Consider the following 6,605-nt stretch of genomic DNA (forward strand, 5'->3'; position numbering starts at 1 on the left):
TTCTGCTTATTCTAGTGCTGATCCCACCACTTCACGCTTGGACTATTGCAATACCTGATTGATGGGTCAGCTTCCCTCTAGTTTCTCCAATTCCTTTTAATTCTAGTACCTTCCCTCCCTCACTCTCTGTTTATTCTCTATCCTGTATATTGCTCATACATGCATGCGGTTGCTTGTCTCTGTCATTAGATTGTGAGTTTGTTGAAGGCAAGGGATGTCTTTTGCTTATTTTGAATTTCTAGAATTTAATTGATTACCTGGCAGCTTACTGTTTATTGGCCCAATAATTGACCTTTTCAGTCTTCATATACTTTATTACTGACTTCCCTCCATTCTCTACCTATTCAGTCATACTGGCCCATTATTTTTACTTTTCTCCCTCTAGCCTTTGTGGGCTAATCCCTGGCTCATTTCCTTGAGTATGTTTGCTTCAGAATGTTTTCCTTCCAGCTTCAAATGTTTAACAACAGGTTCTCTGGAAATTAAAACAAAACTATGCATAACACACTTTTACAAAGTTTAGTTTGCATTATTGGCATTTTCTCCATCACTGTTTTAAGTTTAGACTATCAACAAAAGAATACATCAAACTCTGATTTGTCTTGTTGATCTCTGAAGTGTATGATATCCTTGCACTGAAAATTCAAGTTAGTTCTTACCAGCTGGTTGGAGCTAACTCCCTTGCACTCTTTCTAATTCCCCAATGTCTGTTTTTTTGTTTTTATTAATTTTATAATTTTAACATTTTTTTGACAGTACATATGAATGGGTAATTTTTTACAACATTATCCCTTGCACTCACTTCTGTTCCGAATTTTCCCCTCCTTTCCTCCACCCCCTCCCCTAGATGGCAGGTAGTCCCATACATGTTAAATGTGTTGTAGTATATCCTAGATACAATATATGTGTGCAGAACCGAATTTTTTGTTGCACAGAAAGAATTGGATTCAGAAGATAAAAATAACCTGGGAAGAAAAACAAAAATGCAAGTAGTCCACATTAATTTTCCAGTGTTCCTTTTCTGGGTGTAGCTGATTCTGTCCGTCATTGAGCAATTGGAACTGTAATTCCCCAATTTCTTAAAAAAATTTTTTTAAAAAATCTTTTTATTTTCAAAACATGCATAGGTAGTTGTCAACATTCATTTTTGCAAAACCTTGTGTTAACAATTTTTTTTTCTCCTTCTCTTCCTCCTCACCTCCTTTCCTAGATGGCAAGTAATCCAAAATATGTTAAACATGTGCAGTTCTTCTGCATATATTTCCACAGTGATCATGCTGTACAAGAAAAATTAGATCAAAAAAGGAAAAAAAAAAAGAGAAAGAAAACAAAATGTAAGCAACAAACAACTAAAAAGTGAAAATACTATGTTGTGATCCATACTCAATTCCCACAGACCTCTCTCTGGGTTCAGATGGCTCTCTCAATCACAAGACTTTTGGAAATGGCCAGAATCTTCCTTCTTATTGAAAAGAGCCACTTCTGAAAGAATTGGTCATGGCATAAGCTTGTTGTTGCTGTGTACAATGTTCTCTTAGTTCTGTTTACTTCACCTAGCATCAGTTCATATAAGTCTGAAATCATACTGTTGATTTTTCTTTAGAATCATAATATCCCATTACTTTCTTATCCCATAATAACTTATTCAGCCATTGCTCAACTGATAAACATCCACTCAGTTTCCTGTTACTTGCCATTACAAAATAGGCTGCTATAAAACTTTTTGCACATGTGGGTCCTTTTCCTATTCTTATAATCTGTTTGGGATACAGAGATGGGATACAGAAACTGCTGGATCAAAAAAAGGTATGAATAGTTTTTAGGTCTTTAGGCATAGTTCCAAATTGTTTTCCAACATGGTGGATCAGTTCACAATTCCATCAACAATGTATTAGTGTCCCAGTTTTCCCACATACCATCCAATATTTATTATTATCTTTTTCTGTAATCTTAGACAATCTGTGAGATGTGAAGTAGTACCTCAGTGATATCTTAATTTGTACCTTCCTACTCAATAGTGATTTAGAGCATTTTTTAACATGATTAGAAATGGCTTTAATTTATTTGTCTGAAAATTGTAATTCTTTGTCTGAAAATTGTCTGTTCATATATTTTAACCATTTATCAATTGGAGAATGGCTTATGTTCTTTTAAATTTGGTTCAATTCTGTTAGAAATGAGGCCTTTATCAGAACCCTTGGATGTAAAATTTCTCCAGTTTTCTCTTCCCTTATAATCTTAGTTGTATTGATTTTGTTTGTACAAAACCTTTTAAATTTAATATAATCAAAATTAGTCAGAATTGTCCATTTTGCATTTCACAATGTTCTCTAGTTCTTCTTTGGCCATAAATTCCTTCCTTCTCCACAGATCTGAGAGATAGATTCCTTGTTCTCCTAATTTGCTTATATTATCACCTTTTTATGTCGAAATCATGAATCCATGAAAATAATATTTTGAATAATTGAAGAAAATTATAAATTTAATTTAGGGGTTGGTGAAAATTAAGTTTCTTTTTCTCATTCAATTTTATAGACAATTTGAAGTCTATCCACATGCTTCTTAAAGGTCAGTGGATCTCATATTAAGAATCCCTATACCAGAGTATCATATTTCACTTGAAACTCTCAACATGTCCAAAACTTATTTATTCTCTCTTTGTCTTTCTACCAAAGTAAGCTCACTCCTTCCCCATCCTGCCTCTTCTTATTTTTGTTGATGGTACTCATGCTCAGGCAGTCATTTTCCCCTTCGATTTCCCTCTTCTTCTGCTTTTTCTGTTTTTAAGTTCTTAAGTCCTCTCTAGTTTTTTAAGTTCTTTCAATTCTTTCTTAATTACAATGGCTTTCAAATATTTTTCTCAGTGTTATTATCATTATCTTAGTTTGGGCCTCTGGATTGCTATACCCTTTTAGCTTCAATCCATTTGATATACCACTGTTTTCCTAAAGTTCTGCTTAAAGAATTCACATCTCTGTGCATAGGAACCTATTCTTTAATGGATCAAGTACAAATTGACCAGCCTGACTTTTAAAGATCTCCATTAGCTATTTAGTAATGTCCAACTCTTTGTGACCCCATTTGGGCAAAAGTTTTTCTGGGCAAAGATACTGGAGTAGTTTTCCATTTCCTTCTCCAGTTTATTCTACAGATGAGGAAAACAGAGGCAAATAGGATTAAGCGACTTGCTCAGAGGCACACAACTAGTAATGTCTGAGGCCAAGATTTGAACTTGCAAAGATCGGTTTTCCTGATATTAGATCTCCAGATGTAGATACTTTGCCACCTAGCTGCCCTGCAGTTTATCACCTGGACTCTTATCTTTCACTGCTTTCTAACACAAACTCTCTGATCTAGTAAGATCAGGTTTTTTTATTGCCTACCCACAAACCAAGCTCCTCTTTACCTACGTTCCACTGCTCATGCTGTCCCTCACTCTTCCCTCTTCTCTTCCTTATTCCAGGGATGATCCTACTCCTTCCCTTTTTCAGTTACCACGAATCTTCCATGAATGTATCCGAGCCTACACTTTATAGTCACAATTAGCTTTGAGGATAGCTTGAGGATAAAGTCTGAATGGTTAAGATTTATATAGCACTTTAAAGTTTGCAAAACACTTTATATATGGAGCTTCCATCTTCAATAGGTTGAGACAGAAATGTTCTGCTTCCTTCTCTTTTGAGCAGAATGCTTGAGTGTGTTCCTTGGGGTGGGAGTGGGAGATGGGATGGGAATCCCCATTTTTCCCCCAAGCAATTCTGAAAGCTACACAAACATAGCAGCAAGAATGTGAACTTTCCTAGATGAGTATGATTAAGGGTTCCAAGTCATTGGCTACCAGTGGAGGTCTGTGATTCCCTCAGCACAGGTTATTTGAAGATTGATCCTGGGAAATGGATATTTCCAGTCTTCGTGGCTAGTTTCTGGGTTCCTGAGCCTATGCTTCTAATGGGAGGTGCTTCTACACTTGATTCTAAGAGGAAGAAAGGATTATTGACTGGATCATTTTGGACCTAAATGGATTAAAGAACAATACCTATACAGAAGATTTGGACTCTTGAGTTGTTCAGATAATACAGATTGAAGTGAATGAAATTCTCTTTAATCCCTCAGAAGAGCATAATTGATATGATGAACTATATTATTCTGTGTTTTAAATATTTGTTAACATGCACTTTAGGAACCTTTTGTGTTTTAAAATTTTCTTTTGCAATAGTGAAAATAACAGAGATCCATTTTATACCTGGCATACCTTTTCTAGAAGGGCAAATCCTTTTTTGGTCAATCTAATACCTAATACCTAAATTTTGTTTCAGAGATTTTCCCTGAGATTCTGCTCTGGAGAAGTATGTTCTTTTCCAAGAGTTACAACTATAGTTTTGAACATATTTTTAAAAAAATTATTAAATTTATTTATTTATTGTAGCACTTAGAAGATGAGGTTTATGGGGTAGGAGGGTTCATTATGTTAATGTAGGCTTTTTAATTGTGTTACTTCTTCCTTGGCAAAGCCAACTAACAGGTCAGTGCTAGTGATTAGATTTGCTTATGATTAGAATTGTTTTCTATGGGAGATACAACTAGGCAGATTCTGACCTTTCATAATAACTTGGGTCATATAGTTTGAGAGACAAAAAAAATGTTTAATTAAATTGTTTGGGGTTAAGTACTATAATTGTTGTATTTTAACCTGTCAGTGTCAAGTACAGAAAGGCATCTAGTGCTCATTAAGCTTTTATTATATTCTGGGCACTGTACTACATGCTGGGTCCCTGCCCTCAACGAACTCACAGGTGGGATTGAACTGAAACTTGAAGAAAGCAAAACTGTGAAGAGAAAGGAAAAAGAAAAATCATTTCAGGTAGGAGGGAGGCCAGTACAAAGGCACTGAGACTGGCAATGGGATATCATATCAGAGGCACAGCAAGTAGGCCATTGTAGTTGGATCATAGAAGGTATGTGGAGGGGAGTAAAGTGTAAAAGGATTGGAAGGCAGAAATAGGAAGAGTTTTAAATACCAAACAAAGGAATTTATATTTGACCTTGGAGGTATCAAGGAGCCTGTGAGGCTTCCTGAGAAGAGGAATGACATGGGTGGGCCTGTACTTCAGAAAAAATACTTTTTTCAGGTAAAGAAAACATTCAAGGCAGGGAGATGTTGCATTGTCCAGGTGAGAGAGGGTAAAGGCTCAGTGTCCATATGGAGGGAGAGAAGAGATGTTGGGAAGGTAGAGAAAACAAGATCTAGCAACAAATTTGATTATGGGGGGGTGTAATAAAGAGCTGGGAATGATTTCAGGGAGCCTGATTGGCTGGTGGTTGTCCTTCATCCAATGACATCACTGAGGTGGAGTTAGGTACAGTGTGTTTGTGGCTGACTAGACAAATATGAGCTCAGAGGGCTCAACTACTCTATAAGAACATTTGGAGTAGAGAGTCTCTAAATTTGTTCATTTTACATTTCTTTTGCGCTGTTGCAATTCTGGTTCACACTTTCTTTGATGTGGGCCTGTCCTGTTGGGTGGTCCTCCCCTATATCCCCATGCCACCCAATCAATGCCAGAGTTCTTTAGAGAATCCTTGAAAGGGTCCTTGTGCTGCTTCTTCTGACCTCCATATAAGCACTTGCTCCATAAAATAGTCTTTTAGGCAAGTGTACACTTGGCATTTGAACAATGTGGCCAGCCTGTGGAGTTGGCTTCTGTGTAGAGTTGGAAGGCTTGGCAATTTAGCTTGAGAAAGCACCTCAGTGTCCAGTACCCTATCTTGCTAGTTGATCTTCAGAATTTTCTTAAGGCACTTGAGATGGAAATAATTCAGTTTCCTTGCATGGCATTGTTATCTGTCCAGGTTTCACAGGTATACAGTCTTCAATTTGGTAGGCAGCCGAATACTTCTCTCCCATGCTTTCCTCTGAACTTCCGCAACACTGAGCTAGTCCTGGAAAGGCATGTATCAAAATCATCATCTATATGTACATCCCTGGAAAGCCATACTGTCAAGGCAAATTAATTTATCCACAGTTTTAAAAATTTTTCTATATGCTATAACTGACAGTTCTATGTATGGATGGTGTGGTACTGGCTGGTAGAGAATCTATGTTTTCTTGTTGTTCATTGTTAGACCAAAATTAGCATAAGCAGCTGAGAATTAATCCATACTTTATTATATCTCAGCCTCAGATGCTGAATTGAGTGCACAATCATCTGCAAATAAAAAAATCATGCACTAACTATCTTTCCACTTAAGTTTTGGCTTCATAACTTTTAGAAGTTAAATAATTTTCTCAGAGAATAGTGCTACCTTCAACTATAATTGGGAAATTCAAAAGATGGGAAGTTTTTTGAGGAAAAGTAAGTTTTGACTTGAATATCTTAAGTTTGAGATATCTAAAAGGCATTTGGTGATGTGGGACCCAGGCTCAGGAGAGAGATTAGAACTGGATACATAGAACTTATAATAATTTACATAAAGATAATAATTAGACCCATGGGAGCTGAGATCATTAAGAGAGATTGTTGTTGTTCAGTCATCTCTTGGCAAAGATACTAGAGTGGTTTGTCATTTCCTTCTCCAGCTCATTTTACAGATGAAGAAACTGAGAT

Source organism: Sminthopsis crassicaudata, chromosome 3 (genome assembly GCF_048593235.1).
Source record: "Sminthopsis crassicaudata isolate SCR6 chromosome 3, ASM4859323v1, whole genome shotgun sequence".
Classification (NCBI taxonomy): domain Eukaryota; kingdom Metazoa; phylum Chordata; class Mammalia; order Dasyuromorphia; family Dasyuridae; genus Sminthopsis; species Sminthopsis crassicaudata.